The following is a 20,035-nucleotide window of genomic DNA, read 5'->3' as shown; positions in this document are numbered from 1 at the left end:
GGAGTGCACGGCTTCTGTGCTCCCTGCTCCTCATTTTCCTACTTATCTGTGGGAGATCCTTCTATCACATGATTATTAACTTTTAATATGACAAAGACTTTCCCTAAGCAACTTCTCAGGATTCCTTATGCCATACAGAATTTTTATTTATTTATTTATTTTAATTTAAATTTCTTTTCAGTGTTCCAGAATTCATTGTTTATGCACCACACCCAGTGCTCCATGCAATACGTGCACCCCCCACCAGGCTCATCCAACCTCCCACCCCCCTCCCCTCCAAACCCCTCAGACTGTTTTTCAGAGTCCACAGTCTCTCATGGTTCATCTCCCCCTCCAATTTCCCCCAACTCCCTTCTCCTCTCCGTCTCCCCATGTCCTCCGTGTTATTCCTTATACTCCACAAATAAGCAAAACCATATGATAATTGACTCTCTCTTCTTGACTTATTTTTTAATGAGGCCAAATCTGCGGGTCTTTCCTTCTAAGACCATTTTTAATTTGGGATGAATCACGGGGCAGACCACTGTGTAGGATGGGAAAGTCTGTGACTGGAGAGTTCACTCAAGAGCCACAAGAACGGTAAGATTCTGAACCAATTCTAAGGTCAAGACGAGGTGCTCTCTATGATTGCCTTGATTCTCCCCTTAATGAATGCGCACCTTGGGGATGGCTGTTTTACCTTATCTCTGTTCAAATTTCTTCCTCTGTTAAGTGAAAATCAAATACCTTGCCCCACTCACCTCTCAGAGGCTCTGCAGAGTTTGAATGAGATGGTGAGTCTGAAAACACAGTCTGGTGTAGCATGGGGAGGAGGAAAGAACAGAGGAATGGACATCTGATGACAGGGAGAACACTCAGCCTCAAAATTGCTTTGCATGTCAATGAGAGGAAGAAAGAGACTCTTCTAAAGAAAATTAGTTTAGTGTTTACCTCCAAATAATCACTCAAGATAACCAACAAGCCTGTTCTAATCCTCTCGGATGCTAGAAAAGAACACAGGATTTAGAGTCAGACGACCTCGCTTCTAATCCTGCTCTATCCCTTACATTAATTCCACTGTCTTGGGTAAATGTCTTCATCTCTCTGAACTGCTTTTCTATTATTTAAAAGAGAATTTTTAAAAAGTTCTGTCTCACAGAGCTTCAATAAAGATAAAATAAGATTTTTGTGCAAGCCTTCTATAAGCTATATAAGAATGGAAGTTCACTTGTTATTATAATAACTATTAAAGTTGTAATTTTAAATGATTGCCGCCCAAATGGTTGTAGATATCCTCTATAAGGTAGAGAGCCTGTGTGTGGTGTCTATTGTTTATCAGTTCTGGGATTACATCTCAAAAGGTATTTCTTCCTCGTGAGTTCTTCCTTGTTTTTTAAATTTTATTTTATTTTATTTTTATTTCTTTTCAGCGTAATAGAATTCATTGTTTATGCACCACACCCAGTGCTCCATGCAATACATGCCCTCCGTAATACCCACCACCTGGCTCCCCCAACCTCCCACCCCCCGCCCCTTCAAAACCCTCTGGTTGTTTTTCAGAGTCCATAGTCTCTCATGGTTCATCTCCCCTTCCATTTTCTCTCAACTCCCTTCTCCTCTCCATCTCCCCATGTCCTCCATGTTATTTGTTATGCTCCAAAAATAACTGAAACCATATGATAATTGACTCTCTCTGCTTGACTTATTTCACTCAGCATAATCTCTTCCAGTCCCCCATGTTGATACAAAAGTTGGGTATTCATCCTTTCTGATTGTTTTGACACTTCTGTGTTCCTGTATTTGGAGAAGCCGATGTTAACCATGACAAATCACGGTGATTAGCCCCTACCCATTCTCATTACCTACATCCAGTAATAAACTCAGGAATCTGTGTGTGGACCTTCCCCCTTATCTCAGGGCCACGAATAAACATTTCTGTAAGAACGGTAGAGAACAAAGTACATGCAACATTCTTTAAGGTAATCTCAGTATGCTTAAGTTAACCTTGGGATGAAGTACCACAGTCACTTCCCACATTTAAGGACCCATTTATTTCATGTAATTAAAATGCTAAATTATAAGAACTGAATTAAGTGTCTGAAAAGAAATTGATAAGTAGGTGATTCATTAATATTTTCCAAGTAAGGTTCTGAATCATAATGGGCTTTAAAAATGTCATGTGTCTTTTGCGAACTTATTTTTCAAAAAAGTGTGAATCCAAAAACTGATTAACTTTTTTCACCTTATTTTTAGAATTACTACTCATTCTCAGAGAAAATTCCTTTCGGAACTCAAGCATATTTGACAGGGACTGGATTTATAAACCGATGCGAATGTGGTTTTCCTCCCTCCCCGCACCACGCCGAGCAGACGCTGTCTTTGATGCTTGGCTTCTCCTCTTCCTCCAACTTCTGCGGGGATCCCCATCTCCACCTTCCTGGCCCCCGGATTTCCTGTGATAAAGACACAGAGACTGAGCGGATAAAGAGAAGCTCAAAGAAGGAAGCGACAGGTGGGCAGGCATGAAAGTAGAGAAGCCACATCTTTGCCCAGGAAGAGCAGGAGTGGATGTAGAAAGAGGCGAGGCGTGGTGGGGGCCAGACCAGACAGCAGCGCTGAAGCTGGAACCCGTGACAGGGCAGGGCGGACCTGTGAGCAGCGAGAGAGTCAAGTGCAGGGAGCAGAGAACAGTCTTTCGAGAAGTTTCACCACGAGTGTAAAAGAACAGCCCTTCCGTGATCACTGAGATCGGGAAGGAATATTAGAACTGTTTCTTGAAGATGCTGGCTCTTCCAGCAGGCTGCCTGTGATGGGCAACAGGTACTGAACCACACGGTGTCTCTAAATTCATCAGGGCTGCGTTCCGCAAAGATGCCCTACAGCTGACTGCTCAGGGAGAATCAGCGGCTGATCACTCCTTCTTCCTGCAAAGCTCTTTTACCTCTGGGCTTCCAGAACACTGCATCTTCTTGCTTGTTGTTTAGATGAGGCTGTCCTTCACCTCTAACTGTCGGAGGGTCCCGGGGCTCAATGCTTGTGTCTGCTCCCCATCTTCACCACCCGTGGGTGATCTCGTTCCTTCACACGGTGTTCAAGCCTGGTGGCTCAGCTTGGGTTCCTCTTATACCAGCTTCGTCCTCACAACCTCCCCCCGGTAGAGGGGGAACACCACAGCTCTGAGGTGATGCAAAATGTGTTCTGCACATCCTAGACTCTCTCCTGCTCAGTCTCCCCAGCCAGTTCCCAAATCACATGGTCCAACATGCATATGTTCCTGTTGGCTTTCCTCCCCATCAGAGCCAAGGGGGTTGTCTCCCCATACCCCAACCTGCCTACACTTTCAAGTTTCAATTTTACGAATTTTCTTTTTGACTAGGTACCATTTGCAGGTGGCCCCAAATTTTAAAAGGTGCAAAGGGGGGGCGCCTGGGTGGCTCAGTGGTTTGGGCTGCTGCCTTCGGCTCGGGTCATGGTCTTGGGGTTCTGGGATCGAGTCCCGCATTGGGCTCTCTGCTCGGCGGGGAGCCTGCTTCCCTCTCACTTTCTCTGCCTGCCTCTCTGCCTAATTGTGATCTCTCTCTGTCAAATAAATAAGTAAAAAATCTTTTTTTTTTTTTTTTAAAAGGTGCAAAGGGGCTCACAGTGAGAGTTCTTCTTACTGGGTCCCAGCCATCCTTGTTTTCCTCCTCAGAAACATGAACTTTGCATCTCAGCCTACCTGGCAAGTGGAAAATAACTAAATATATTTTGAGAATAAATAACCAGAGAAATAAATAAATAAATATGTCAAGGTGTTTACGTAAATCTTTTAAAAAATATCTTTCCTTCTCTTCCCCCCACAAGGAGATCCTACCAGGAATTCATTGCCAAAATTAGACCCTGTCAGGACGCTGTGACCCACGAGATGTTGCCTGTAACATCCGGGCTCCTTGGAACACAGTTTGGGAACCACCCCCGTGGAAAAGGGAGCGCGTGAACGGGACAGCGTGGGACACGCGTTTCAGAGAAGACTTAGAGAAGGGGCAGGGCCTGGATTAAGTGAGAATAAAAGGAAGAAAAGGCACTTTTTTTTTTTTTCAAATGTGAGGGACTCAGCACTGAACGACATTTAAAGGCAGAAGGGAGGGAAGGAGACGCGTAAACAGTGTCTGTCGCCAGCGGGGGTGGGGGGGAGGAGGAGGAGGAGGAGGGAGACACAGACTGTCTCAGGGGCCTTCGCCATCAGATCAGCAGCAGCGTGCCTACCGTTCACGAAACAAATACGTTCCTAAATAGTTGACTAACCTTCTCTCAGGTAATGAGCACAAGAGCAGGCCGCTGTTCTGTGCATGTATTTAGAGGGGGCAGCGGAGTCCGGGGAAGCCAGGGAAGACGGGTGCCCGAGTTCACAGTCAACAGCTGGCGAGTCAGCAGAGGGCTTGAAGCAAGACAGGAATGCCATACACGAAAGCCCCAAAGGGACAGGCTCGTCTCGCTCTCTGAGTTGCCTTCTCATAATGTTTACCTTCTATTTTCTTCCCTTTGTTCTTCCTTCCCTCCAGAAAGGACTGTGAGAGGTGTGCTTTGAAGGAGACGCAGGAAAGAAGGGAAAGATCTACTTGCATCTGCCTGAGAAGATAATCCAGGTTTGCTGACATACTGTCGGCTCCTGGAACATCCAGAGAAACACACACACTCTGGGGAAGCTGAAGAATGGAGACCCAACTCGTCCGTAACGCAAACATCCGTTGGTGCCCACTATGCAGTCGCGCATGTGCAACGGGTAATTCCCATGCTAGCCTCCTCCTTGTTCTCCCCTTCACACACAGTGTGAGACGACTGGGGAGGGAGTTATTGAGGACTTACTTTGGTCTAGAATGCCTCAGAGCCTCACCTGCAGGTGATAAACCTCATTGCTTGGTTGTCCACAGGATGTCCACCTGTTGTACGGACCAAGCCCCCCCCACACTTCTGCAGGCTGATGACACAGGACCCCACGGTGGTCTTAGCAGCGTCTTTAACACATGGCTTTGGGCAGCCTCGTGGGGAGGCAGGTGCATACACATGGAACTTCCTCCCTGGGACGTCCCTGGCCAGATCTGTGATTGGGTATTAAAAGGGGGGGAGGGTAAATAGTATCATTCCAGGCTCAAAAATGGGAGATGTTATTCCCTGCTGGACGGGCTTAGAGAAGGAAGTTTCCCCGGAGAAGCTGGCATATAAGCTGGAGTAAATTAGTAAGTGCACAAAGAAGCGAATGAACGAACCAACACTTATCACCTGGTGTGAGGGGAAAGGCAGTCCAGGCGTTGAGTATGTTGGAGGCGTGGAGCAGGCATTATCGAAACAGGCAAAGAAAGTCTAGGGGCACCTTATTGACCCCTATTCCTGCTTTGCCCAGGAAAAGCCCAGTTCCTAGGGAAAACGTGAGTGGTTGCAGAACTCAGCCAAACTGGCTTCAGGGACCAAAGTGCTCCCTGGAGCACCATCTTCTGTTGCGGACACATTTGCTTTTACAACCACAACTTAGCAGGGCTCATGGGCACCTCCCTCGGTGACAGTGACGCGAGATTCTTCAGCCTTGAAGGGGGCGTACACTGAGCTGCAGCGTTGTTTTGGGTTGTTAGTGGAAGGTTAAAATAAACCATGCCACGCTGAAGCCTGAAATTCACAGCTAAGTTTTGCCACCTTGCTGTTTGAAACAAGCAGCTCCTTCTTCAGTGGGAAGACAAGAGTAAGATCTCTCCAGGATTTGCCGATTCCTGGTTCGAGCTGGCTTCCTTTTTCTCAAGGCTCGCCACCTGTCCACCGGTGTTTTCAGGTCCACCCTGATTCCCGGGCCAGTCATGAATCTGGAGACAGAAGACAGAATTCTAGTACTACCTACCTACACACACACACACACACCCCTTGGGGCTGTCAAGTCCTAGAGCCCGGACCAAAGTCATGCCATCTTGATCTCTGCTCCTCTATGGGAAATCATGCCAACTAGCCCTTCCCGGTGGGTACCTAGAATTCCTCCCCTGGGACCCAGAGTCCCATCCTTGAACTAGATCCCTTCTTGTTGCTGGACCACCTTGATACAAGCCTCACTTGTTTCCTGAACAGCTATCGTGATGCCCACCATTCCTTAGGCAGGCTCTCAAGAAGCTCCGAGCTGAACATCGCACAAAGTCAGCTGACGTTTATTCCCCAGAACTGCCCCTGTGAGACAGGCACAATCCTCACTGCCACCCAGCTTAGACACAAAAGCAAATATGAAATCAAAAAGGGAATTGTTGTAGCCTTTTGGTTTCGTTATACTTCAACTTTTAAGTAGGAGGAAATTTAATTTTGAGATTTTAATCTTCCATAAAAAAAGTAGTAACGGAGAGAAGTTTGTGCAGCTTAAATTGGTTGTATTTGATGTTGCTGGCCTTTCATGATCTGGAACATTCTGCCATCATTGGGCCCACTCCACACCTACGGGTCATTTACGACAGCCAGTGCGCTGAGCACGGTTTGAGACGGAAAAGAGAACAGGGAATAGGTTCTTCATGCAGGATATGCATTGTGACCTCTGGGTTACCTCGGGCCACATTCTGTTCTGATACATGTGGTCAAACATCATGCTGAGTGTTTCTGTGAGGGTGTTTTTATTTAAGTCGGTAGACTGAGTAAAGGGGATTGTCCTCCCTCATGTGGGTGGGTCTCATCCAATCAGCTAAAGGCCTGAACAGAACAAAAGTCTGTCTATTGGCCTTTGAACTGGGACATCAGCTCTTTCTGGTTCTACAGAAGCCTTTGGCCTTTGGACTTGAGCTGGGTAGGATATAGGATTCATGGAGTTTAGGCTTCTCACCTTCCATAATGCTATGAGCCAATTCCTTATATATCCTTATAACTCATACACACACACACACACACACACACACACACACACACACACACACATATGTATCTGTATGTATATATATAAATATATTTATATATTATATGTTATATTTATAATATATAAATAAACTCGTATTTATTATACACTCATATATATAGGGTTCTGTTTCTATGGAGAATCCTAATACAATGCTGAATGAAAAATTTGATTTTTTTAAATTTGTATGCACTTCATAATCCCAGTTTATCCCCACATGCACGGTGTCTTTCCCCTGATATTCTGCAGGAACCCTCCTGATGTGGTAGTGAGGTATGAGAAGTAGGAAAGCATTCTAGGGGTGCCTGGGTGGGTCAGTCAGTTAAGCGACTGCCTTTGGCTAAGGTCATGATCTCAGGGTCCTGGGATCAAGGGCCACTTTGGGCTCCCTAATCAGTGGGCAACCTGTTTCTCCATCTGCCTCTCCCTCTGCTCTCCTCCACCCCTGGATCATGCTCTCTCTCTCTCTCTTTCTCAAATAAATAAATAAAATCTTTTTTTTTTTTAAAGGAAGCATTCTAGACATCTATGATTAGATCTTAGTCCTTTAGTAAGCCTGTGTCCTAAGGCTGTGACCTTCACTATGCTTCTGTTTTGTTTCGATTCTCTCCTCTTAGGAGGGACAGAAAGTTTAGAAGGTGCTGGAGTTGGTGCTTCCCTTTCTCCAGATCAGTTAGGGTCCAGCAAACACCCCAGCAGGTCAGGCTCTGCTTAACTAGTTTCTCTTGAAGCAGGCTTGTTAAGAACAGGATGCCCTGGTGTTCTGGGCATGGTTACTTAGGCCCTTCCCCTGCCTGAAGCTTGAGGGGACTTTCCTCCAATATTCACTATGAGACCCTCAAGGGCTCCTGGAAATAAAATTTCCAAAACTGGGAGAGCCTCCCCTAAGACTAGGGTCCCCTGGAGATTTTAAAGCTCAGACTTGTCCACATGGAACCTCTGAACCTTGATCAATTACAGGTTGTTTCCGACCCCACCCGGTACCAGTATAGGGGTTCTGTGAAGTTTCTGCCGTGAACATTCTGCTCCAGTAAGTTGTAACTCTAGGTGGCCATCAGGCCATCTTTAGTCTTCGGGGGCCAACAGTCTGCCCTATGACCTCAGGTCTCCGAAGGATCTAAGAGTCACTGATTTTCAACTGGTTCACCTTTCTTTGTGTGAACATGAGAGGTAACTGCCAAGCTCCTCCCATATCCGACTGGAAATCAGCAGTCTGTCTTTGTTTATCATTCAAATAACTCTGCCAGCTAAGGGAGGCCAGTCACATTATGCCTTCTTTACAGATTTGGAAAACAGATCCAGACAGAATACTTTGCTCGCCAGTCATAATGCTGATAACTGTTGTCCACGCCAGCATGGAAGTTCAAGTGTCTGATCAGAAATTGATCAGAAATTCAGGACCTTTCCTGCTGAAACCAGCAGCAGGTCACCTGTCACCTGCTGGTGGAGTGACACTGTATTCATCCTCTAAGTTAGCTCATCTTGGATTTTGCAACTGTGAAATATTTAAACCATTAAACACACTTTGTAACTTCATATAATGTCTAAACAATGTTTATATCCCATCCAGGTCTCCTGGGGAGAGGGACGGCTTGCTGTCATCAGGCTGAGTAGTGTTTTCCTGCAAATATGCAGCTCTAATAATGTGATGAGGCACTTTATAAATGGAAGTCCCTGTATCTCACGGACGTGGAGGGGAAGGAGTGGGGGGAAGTAAGGTGGGAGCAGGTGCAGAGCCCATTAACCCAGCTCAGCCCACCTCTTAAATGGCCATGATGTATGGCACTGCCTGGCAGCCCTGGCTTTCTCTCTCTCTTTTTAATCATTAACCTTGCGAGCAAAAGTCTTCTTATTTTAATCTTCAAGGTTGCAGCAAGTCTTCCCATCTGTAACTGCTTGGTTCCCAGATGGAAGCCAACAGAAGTTCTCTCTGCTGTCAGCCCAGACACATGATGCCTTTGACAGATCTTTTGCTAAAAACAGAACTTGCTGTTTCCAAGGAGCAATGGAAGGGACACTGGAAGCAGAATGCCAATTCCAGAGGGTGCGAAGACCACATGCAGATGATCTCAGCGTGTGGGTGCTGGCGGTGGGGCTGCTGGGGACAGGCTGAGTTGAGAGCTCCAGAGACAACTAGTGGAAGAAGGAACAGACCTGAGTTTGAAGTGAGGGTATTTGTTTGGGTTCACATCCTGACTCTGCTGTCTGAGAGCTGGGTAGACTCTGGGCAACTTGTCCTTGAAATTGAATACACTCATCCATAAAGCAGGGATAGCAATGCCCAAGTCACAGGTCTTTGTCAGTATTTGAAAAGTGCAGTACCTATAAATGTCTCCTTCCTATCTTCCATCCTTCTCATCTTTCCCTTCCCTCCTTCCTTCCTATCTTCTTTGTTAGACTATTTCCTTCTTCACAGTGATCGTATGGGGAAAAGCAAGATTAGAACAGACCAAGAAAGGTCTTAGTGAGCTCTCTCCCTCAATTAGACGTAGAGTTTGGGATCTAAGGGGAGGCAGGAGATCCAGCAGTGTCTGTGGTGGATCATCATGACCATCTCCACATCGAGACAGCTGGGTCTGCTTGTGTGGTTTGGGGCAAGTCTGACCCACATGCTCTGTGTCTATATCCATGGGAAGGGACGCATGTCCCTGGCTTTCTCCATGTAGTTTTTTTTTTTTTTTCCTAAAGATTTATTTATTTGACAGATAGAGATTACAAGTAGGCAGAGAGGCAGGCAGAGAGAGACAGAGAGAGGAGGAAGCAGGCTCCCTGCTAAGCAGAGAGCCCGATGCGGGGCTCGATCCCAGGACCCTGGGATCATGACCTGAGCTGAAAGCAGAGACTTTAACCTGCTGAGCCACCCAGGTGCCCCTCTCCATGTAGTTCTTAAGAATCATGACAATTGGGGCGCCTGGTGGCTCAGTGGGTTAAAGCCTCTGCCTTCGGCTCAGGTCATGATCCCAGGGTTCTGGGATCGAGCCCTGCATCGGGCTCTCTGCTCTGCGGACAGCCTGCTTCCTCCTCTCTCTCTCTCTCTCTCTGCCTTCCTCTCTGCCTACTTGTGATCTCTGTCTGTCAAATAAATAAACAAAATCTAAAAAAAAAAAAAAAAAAGAATCATGACAATTAAGAAACATAATGTTTTGTTTTGTTTGGTGGTTTGTTTTGTTGGAGAAAGTAAAACATACCACACAAACATTATGCTTTGTAACTAACATCTATTGGCAACAAGTCTTTGGCCAAGAGTCAAGAAATGTCAGCATAGGAAAGCCAATGAATTAGAGAAGCCCCTTCCTTCACAGAAGCAGAAATTGAGGCTTGAAAATTCAGATGAAAATGACTGTTACTGAATTGTCACTCAGCCTTTTCACATTCCTTTTCTTTCCTATAACAGAATAATCCACGGGTGCCTGGGTGGCTCAGGCAGTTAAGCATCTGACTCTTGATCTCAGCTCAGGTCTTGATCTCAGGGTCCTGAGTTCAAGCCCCAGACTGGGCTCAACATGGTGTGGAGCCTACTTGGAAGAAGAAGGAGGAGGAGGAGGAGAATGAGGAGGAGGACAAAGAGGGGAAGAGGGAGGAGGAAGAGAAGGATCCAATATATAAAAAAAAAAAAATCAAGTGCCAGAATTTTCTAGAAATCCAAGTACTAACTTATCTGAAAAACTGAGAATCTTGATTTTTTCCCCAAGGTTTTTCTGGTTTCATGTGATTTTTTTATTGCCAGAAATGATGACTTAATATACGAATAAATACATTTTTCCTATTTTATCTATAAGTATTATAGAATGCATTTCAATAATGACTGAATTTTTAAAAACTTACCAATGCTCTCATCATACCTAAAACCTAACAGCATTCCTTAACAGCATCAAATACAGTCGCTTCCAATTGTGCATATACAATTATGTACACACACAAGTATGTATCTATATGCACTTGTACATATACAAAATATATGTGCATGTCTATATATGAAATGTAAGCAATTGTATACATGTAGTATACAAATAGTGCCCCATAGATCTCAACTGATTAATACATCTCTTAAGGGCTTACACGTTTATCCTCCATCTCTCACCTCTACCCTGGAAAGTTATTGTTGAAGGAATAGATCATTTATCCTCTAGAAATTCATACAGTTTAGATTTTTATGGCTCCATCACATGATATCCATTAACTTTTGCCTCAGTCCTCTATGTTTTCTGTAAATTATAGTTGGATCTGAAAGCCTGATGAGATTCAAATTTGACGGTTGGGCAAGAATGCTTCACAGGTGCTATTGTGTCCACTCTCAGTGGACACAATGTCTGATGGCCCCTTTTATGACATTAGCAGGCACCAATGTTCAGTGTCTAGGTCCATTACAATTTGAGTCATGGTGATACTCTATTTTATCATTTGTGCTTCACATACTAACTGGAACAATCTCATACAGGGAAATTTCCCTTCATCAACTGTTTGGTAACTCACTGATACAGTCAGAGAGCAAAGGCAGAAGAGACACTTGATTCCCTCCTTGCACATTTTTCAAATGAGTCGATTCATTGGCATCTACCAACAGTTCACCTGGAAAGGTTTTTGCTCTGTGCCACTGTAAACTCAAGGACTTCAACATACCCGATGTCTTGTTCCACTGATGTTCCCTACTGTTGCTCAAATCCCCCCTCTTTGGACAAGTCGGGTCCTCCGTTCCTTAGTCATTACTCTAGCAACTGGGTGACTTCCTTGTCTGCTCATTTGAAATATACTTCAGGCTGATCCTGAACATTTCTAAGAAGCTCTGCTTCCTTTTAACAAGAAATCGTATTTGGAAACCACAATCTGGGCACTAGGAATGCTCATTGACACTGGACAGATGACTACTTCCATGCCTTTACAGAGGACTGGGCTAGGGAATATTTTTATTTTATTTTTATTTATTTTAAAAAATGCATTGTAAATACAGACTGATGGTTTAGGTTTAAATTCCAGGCCTCATGTTTTTACTTAAATCCCTTAATTGACATTAGTACTTTTTTCCTTACATGCTGAGAATCCAGATTTTCAATGACATCAGAAAAGGCAGTATTGGAATATCACTTATCGACTCATGTGCTTTATCACACAATATGCAAATAATAGTTTTAGAGTAGTAACAACCACACACCATCAATATTTGTGATTCCTTATCCTGGGCATCAGGCTGAGAGAGAGAGAGCTCATTACATAGGTATCTCACTGGTGAGCTCTCTCTCTCATCACATGTATATAGTAATATTTACACACACTTCTATGTACACACTGATATATATACACATATGTACACACATACATATAATGTATGGACTTATGCATACATACCACATACATAAGTATGCATACACACACATATATATGAATGCATAAATAAATGTATATATGTATGAAGAGATTTTATATTGGTATGCCTATGAAAGAGGTTTTTTTGGGAGGGGTATTTTTTTTTCAGTGTTCCAGAATTCATTGTTTATGAACCACACCCAGTGCTCCAGGCACCAGTGCTCCATACCCACCACCAGGTTCACCCAACCCCCCCACACTCTACCCCTCCAAAACCCTCAGTTTGTTTCTCAGAGTCCACAGTCTCTCATGGTTTGTCTCCCCCTCTGATTTCCCCCAACTCACTTCACCTCTCCATCTCCCAGTGTCCTCCATGTTATTCCTTATGCTCCATAAGTAAGTGAAACCATATGATACTTGACTCTCTCTGCTTGACTTATTTCATTCAGCATAATCTCTTCCAGTCCCGTCCATGTTGATACAAAAGTTGGGTATTGGGGTGCCTGGGTGGCCCAGTGGGTTAAAGCCTCTGCTTTCAGCTCAGGTCATGATCTCAGGGTCCTGAGATCGAGCCCTGTGTGGGGCTCTCTGCTCAGAAGGGAGGCTGCTTCCCCCTATCTCTCTGCCTGCCACTCTGCCTGCTTGTGATCTCTCTGTCAAGTGAATAAATAAAATCTTTTTTAAAAAACAGTTGGGTATTCATCCCTTCTGATGGAGGCATAATACTCCAATGTATATATGAACCATATTCTCTTTATCCATTCATCTGTTGAAGGGCATATTGGCTCTTTCCACAGTTTGGCGACCGTGGCCATTGCTGCTATGAACATTGGGGTACAGATGGCCCTTCTTTTCACTACATCTGTATCTTTGGGGTAAATACCCAGTAGTACAATTGCAGGGTCATAGGGTAGCTCTATCTTTAATTTCTTAAGGAATCTCCACACTGTTTTCCAAAGTGGCTGCACCAACTTGCTTTCCTACCAACAGTGTAAGAGGGTTCCCCTTCCTCCACATCCTCTCCAACACTTGTTTACTGTCTTATTGATTTTGGCCATTCTAACTGGTGTAAGGTGGTATCTCAATGTGGTTTTGATTTGAATCTTGCTGATAGCTAATGATGACGAATATTTTTTCATGTGTCTGTTAGCTATTTGTATGTCTTCTTTGGAGAAGTGTCTGTTCATGTCTTCTGCCCATTTTTGACATGATTATCCATTGTGTGTGTGTTGAGTTTGAGGAGCTCTTTATAGATCTTGGATATCAGCCCTTTGTCTATAGTGTCATTTGCGAAAATCTTTTCCTATTCTGTGGGTTGCCTCATTGTTTTGTTGACAGTTTCCTTTGCTGTGCAGAAGCTTTTGATCTTGATGAAGTCCCAAAAGTTCATTTTCACTTTTGTTTCCTTTGCCTTTGGAGACATATCTTGAAAGTTTTATACCAAAACTATTTTCAGAAACAAAAATCTTTCTAAAAAACTTAAACATCAAACGTCCGTGTATTTTACGAGAAATACTTAAAGTCTCCTCATATTATCTAATTTTTTTTTTAAAAGAAGAACTTTGGGGTGCCTGAGTGACTCAGTCAGTTAACTCTCGATTTCGAATCAGACCATGATCTCAGGATCGTGGGATGGGGTCCTCCATGTTGGGCTCTGTGCTGGGCATGGAGTCTGCTTGACTGTCTCTCCCAGTCCTCCTGCCCCTCCCCCTACTTGGTCTCTCTCTCTTTCCCAAATAAATAAGTAAATATATTTTTAAAAGGCTTATTTCTCTTCATGCCTGTGCACATTCTTCAATGAGATATATTTGTGACTTTAATACACGATCCTTAGTATTTTCTTTTCCTTTTTTTTTTTAAGATTTTAGTTATTTATTTGACAGACAGAGATCACAAGTAGGCAGAGAGGCAGGCAGAGAGAGAGGAGCCTTGTTCCCTGCTGAGCAGAGAGCCCAAATCAGGGCTCGATTCCAGGACCTTGGGATCATGACCTGAGCCAAAGGCAGAGGCTTTAACCCACTGAGCCACCCAGGCACCCCTCACTAGTATTTTCTGAAGAACATGTTTTTTAGTCTTATTGGTTTGTTCATAAAGTTGCCCAAGATCTTTCTCAGAGATACAGCATATGGAAATAAATTTGTGGTTACAAGCACCCAAAAACTGACTCTTTTCTGGAGACCATTTTCATTTTAATTGAGAAACCTCTCTCACTATATATAGGCAAAGAGTAAGCTCAGAGTAAATTCAGCAAAATGAAAAATACTCTCCATCCCATTTTTATACTGAAATATGTAAAAATGTTGGCATAAATATTGTTACCAGTACAGCCAGCTTGCCCCCAAGCAGAATGCTTTTGAACAGTGTATATATTCTTTTTTTTAACAGTGTATATATTCTTATAAGACAAACTATGTCAAATAAGTTGTTCCTATTTTGATTCTCTGAATATTTTGCTAAATTTAGAAGTGCAAAATTAAGGCTTTTTCCCCCTATCTTATTCCATTTTAATACAGGATATTCATTTACCCACTTAAAAATAGGAGTTACATCAAAAGATATTTTTCTCTCTCCCGATGAACAATTCTAACATTTCAAAGTTAAATACGGTGCATGCTTTGAGTTCCACTGAGCATTAAGTCCTCCCCTTGCTTTTGTAGGGATTCATTTTAACACCTTCCGATTTCCAAGCTTTGTTTTCAGTCATTGCAATTTGTTGCAAGCTTCAAATGGGTTTCAGCATTTTGAATTAAGATTTCCAAGGTATTTTTGGGGCGCCTGGGTGGCTCAGTGGGTTAAGCCGCTGCCTTCGGCTCAGGTCATGATCTCAGGGTTCTGGGATCGAGTCCCGCATCGGGCTCTCTTCTCAGCAGGGGCCTGCTTCCCTCTCTCTCTCTGCCTGCCTCTCTATCTACTTGTGATCTCTCTCTGTCAAATAAATAAATAAATAAATAAATAAATCTAAAAAAAAAAAAGATTTCCAAGGTATTTTTTTAACAAACAATATCAGTGATGCAGAGGACATGCCTATGATATAAGTTCTAAAGTACTCCAAGACCCTTAGGTTTGTTTAGAGAGTGGTTCATTAGAGTTTCAAAGGTTTTTGAAATGGATCAACATGAAGCAGCAATGAATGAAAACACGTATACTAGATGGTGATAATTCTACTCACTTATTTGAATAACATTTTTAATTATGCAACACTGCAACCAATCCTAAATATATTCAGGCTTCATAATTGTTGGGGTTTTTTTAATGTAATAACATTACATGCACTACAGAAGTGTGTTTCACTAAAATGCCATAATATCACCACACACACACAAAAAAGTTTTAGCTTCAGTGTTGAATTTTCAAGGAATATATAATAGCATGAATAATAATATTAGGTGCTCCATCTTTGAAGAAATGAGCTTCCAAAGCTTTTCTTTGCCCTATATTTGGATGAAGAAATGAATTATGGAAATTAATTAACTATCTTTATTGTATCATTTTGGTGTTTACAAAGTCCTTTTGGTGGAGGCAGAAAATTAGCCATTATTTTTCCCTTTTCACACATTCACAAGAAAATGTAGGATCCAATGAGTAAAATTAATGTAGAAAAATCATTTGATCGAGATGAAAGGTCATGCTTTCCAGAGTAATTATACTGTATGCAGCTGTATAGGGTCAGCGGGGAGTCACCACATTTGGAGACCAACTCCTGAAGGTAATCACCACGTTCTGAACTAGATGATGGAGGTTTTTCAGCAGATTTGTTAAAGTCTGGATGTTGTATGGTCAATTATTTTATTCTCAGCCCTCTGGTAGGTGTAAATGTTGAAACCTTTTTCAAGGTTTACATTTGTGTTTATTATTGAGTCTCTTAGGAAAAAATAAGGTTATATTTAAATTTTTCTTGAATATCAGTTTTGGAAATTATTGTTGGAATCCAAAGTTTATTCTAAAACAAATAACCAAGTGTCACCAAACGTAAAGCAATAAAATAATTGTAGCTGTATACCCTACCATGAATGGCAGAACCAGTGGAAACAAAGGCATTCCGATCACTGCTCGTATCCTCTACAGAAGAACTGCAGCCTCTATGTCATACAGATATTTCTTGCATTCTAACTTCCCCCCACTTTCTGTTGACATCCCCGCCTGCACTGTGACAGTGCTGGCCATTGCAGTGGCCATGCACACGGCCCAGCTGGCTATGCATTAAGTGGTGAGAAGGTGCACAGGCTCAAAGATTTGTTCCCACGACAGCCCATGACCAGAGGAATCCCTTGAGTTAGACCTCAACTGATTGTTGGTAAGTTGCATCTAGAAAGGGTCAAGCCAGGTGGGTTACAGCTGATTAACTTTTAGATTAACAGCATGTGAAGAGAGAACTCCATTCATTGTAAAAGTGGGATTGTGGTAGAAACTAGGAGTACAAAACGGAAGCCTACAGGCGCACCTGGGTGGTGCAGTCAGTTGAACATCCAACACTTGATTTCCGGTCATGATCTCAGGGTCATGGATCTGAGCCCCTCGTCAGGCTCCATGCTGAGTGGTGAGTCTGCTGGAGATTCTTCCTTTCCCTCTGTCTTTATCTGCCCCACCACCAACCCGTTCCTCTCCTAGATGGGGATGCTGTTCTCCCTGTTCACTGGAGGGAAGGAAGCATTTCCTTCTGGCTCCTTTGGAGTAGAAAGAGTAAGTCTCAGCCCAACTTTTCCCAGCTATTGCAGAACATGGCCATCTCCTTGGCCAACAATTGAGACACTGGCCAGGCTATGCTCACTAGGAGGTGTCATCACTAACGTTCAGCATCCTCATGATCAGCAGATGGTGGCAGGCCCTGGTCTCTCAGGACAGGCATGCTCTGCTTTGACTCCCTCTTCCAGATTCCATGTGGTTAGATGAGTAATATGGACCCGTGTTCATCTAAATACCAGCAGTGTCTCTCCGCAAATAACCTAAGTGGGCAGTTGCCTAGTATTACATATGGTGGTGGGGTGGGAAGAATGATGAGGGAGAGTGAAATGCAAAGTCCCACTTTCTCTTGAGCCTTGGTTGCATGTTCCCAGTTCAGCCTGTGAGAGAGATCTCTGTATTGGGTGTTTCACACTGTGTGGCCCTTAGTAAAAGTGTTCTGACTCCTATTCGTGTTTCTTGTACATACAGCTCTTGCAAGTGCAAAGCAGGCCATTAGATGCTTGGCAGGAAGGATTCAGTATCCCCTGGCCCCATGTCTCTATCATCCTTTTTTGCAATCTTTACCTGTCATGCAGCCTTCCATCCTCCCTCAGAGGCCAACTCCAGAAACTTCCCCCATGCCCCCATGCCGATTTTCCATGCTCCCAACTAGGTTTTTGGGGCCTTTTGATCACATCTCTAATGCAACCTACATTTTATTCCCCAATACTGCACTGATTTGCATACACAGCTGTGCCCCCTTCCATACTTTAAATTCCCCAAGGATTTCTATTCTCTGTGCATTCTCCTGAGGTCCCAGAACTCTGTCTATCAAATAGCAGGCCCTCAATAAATGTGTGGAAAGAGCATTAATTTAACATGACTTGAATGCTTCCTGCATTTATTCCCCAAAGGGGAATACACATCTTCCATTTCCGTACTTTATACCTTGAGAGAAAGCTCAAAGGAGAGGCTCAGGGAAAGCATATCAGGATTTTTGATCTAACTTTAAAAAGCCTGCACCCACTGTAACACGTCTTTTCCATCTTCCCTGAGAACATTTGTAATATCTGTGGACTTTATTCAGGCTTTTAAAGGTTATACACGCTTCTTCCAGCTTTCCCGAAGTTTCTCTGCATCACTGTGGATTGGTCGGGAGGCAGTTCTGTCACCAAACTCCCCTGCCTAGTCAATAGTCTACTCTGCTTCCCACAGCTCCTTGAGATGGCTCAGCTTATGGTGAAGGTGGCGTCAACCAGGCTGACGAGTGTCAGCCCTGTTCTGAGACATTCCCAGATAGTAAAGCACCCTCTGAAGTAGGAGCTGTTCCTACCCACAAGCCATGACAGGGAAACTGAGGCAATGACCCTTCACAAGGCTTGCCCAAGGTCACACAGCAGAAAGTGGCAGAACTGGGCTCCCACCAGCAGGCCTCCCTTCTCTCAACTGGAAGAATATGGACTCTAGGATCACATAAAAGGGGTTCCAGGTGTGTGACCTCAGGAAATCACCGAACTCTCAGAATGTCATGCACTATGGCATGCGAGAAATGTGACCTTATTTTTTTTTATCTCTTGAACTTTTTTTAAAAGATTGTATTTATTTATTTATTTGAAAGAGGGAGAGTGAGTGAGAGAGAGCATGAGCAGGGGGATGGGGGGAGGCTGTGGGGCTTGATCCCAGGAACCTGGGATCATGACCTGAGCCAAAGGCAGATGCTCAACCGACTGAGCCACCCAGGTGTCCCATCTCTTGAATATTTTTATGGAAGCCTAATTTGCAGTCAATGAAATACTCTGATCTTAACCATACAGTTTAATAGGTTTTAATCAATACAGACCCTCGTGGAATGCACTCCCCTCTCAAGATGGACATCTATCACCCCCAGAAACTTCTTTGAACCCTTTCCAGGTCAATCTCCACCCCCTCTCCAAGAAACCATTATTTTGTTTTCTTTTACCATAGATTAATTCTTTAATTTGTTATCTTTCACAACCTAATTATTTCAAACTCTCATTCTAGGTAGTATCAGAATCTTCATCTCGGGGCGCCTGGGTGGCTCAGTGGGTTAAAGCCTCTGCCTTCGGCTCGGGTCGTGATCCCAGGGTCCTGGGATAGAGCCCTTCATGGGTCTCTCTGCTCAGCGGGGAGCCTGCTTCCTCCTCTCTCTACCTGCCTCTCTGCCTACTTGTGATCTCTGTCTGTCAAATAAATAAATAAAATCTTTAAAAAAAAAAAAAAGAATCTTCATCTCATCCAATTTAGGGATTTTCCCAGTGTGTTTCCCTGGATTTTATGTACATTGAGAGACGAAGCTTGTGCCACATTACCCCACACTTTGTGAGGTGGTAGAACACCTCTCATGGTCACTTGGCCACACTGGTCTCTAGCGAGAAGTCCCCAGGCTCTGGCCCACATAGGACACTCCTCTCTTCCCTTATCTCTGGCATCAAGACTTCTTCAGCCAGCTGCACCTGGGCCCTCTCAGCTACACCTGGGGCCCTCTGAAGACAAAGGAACCCCACAGCTGCAGATCTGCCCACCTGCTCGGGGGAGGATTTTCCCAGGTCCCCGCAGCTCTCTGCCTGGATAAGCCCTGAAGCCACCATCTCTTCTCGGGCATATTGTCACGTCTCCCTGGTGCACCTGAGAAAGGTCACCTCATCCCCTCCCTCTAGACAGCATAAAGAGTTACTTCCACCATCGCTCTTCTCACTCCAGCCATGAACGCAGAGGAGCACAGAGCCCCAAATCATCTGTTCTCAGGGATCCCGGTGCTGCTTCTCTCTCGAACTGTTAATATCCTCCCTAAGTCCTGGGTCTAGGGGTCAGACACATTAGGTAACTCAGGGCCCTTCTGCTATTCCTCCCAAACCACCCCTTCCTGGAGGTAGCAAAGGCATGAGACTCCCCACGGCCCAGGTCTTGGTGCAACAGGAAATAGGAACAGAGTCACATCAGTCGATATACTGAAATGCCATCCCAGAGCAGAGAAAAATAGTGAAACAGGACCACAGAGCTACTACCTTAGAGAGCTGAGTCCTCAGTGTTCGCACTGAACTGTCATCCTGATAGCATGTCTCGATATGGAGAGTACCCTCATATTAAACTCGAACCCCAATTTCTACTTTGCCCTATCCAGGTGCTGTGTAGAGGTGAGGACTAGCATGGTTATCGGTGACACCTGGAAGGACAATATGAAAC

This window comes from Meles meles, chromosome 1 (assembly GCF_922984935.1).
Source record: "Meles meles chromosome 1, mMelMel3.1 paternal haplotype, whole genome shotgun sequence".
Taxonomy (NCBI): domain Eukaryota; kingdom Metazoa; phylum Chordata; class Mammalia; order Carnivora; family Mustelidae; genus Meles; species Meles meles.
Note: the sequence above shows the minus strand (reverse complement) of the source record.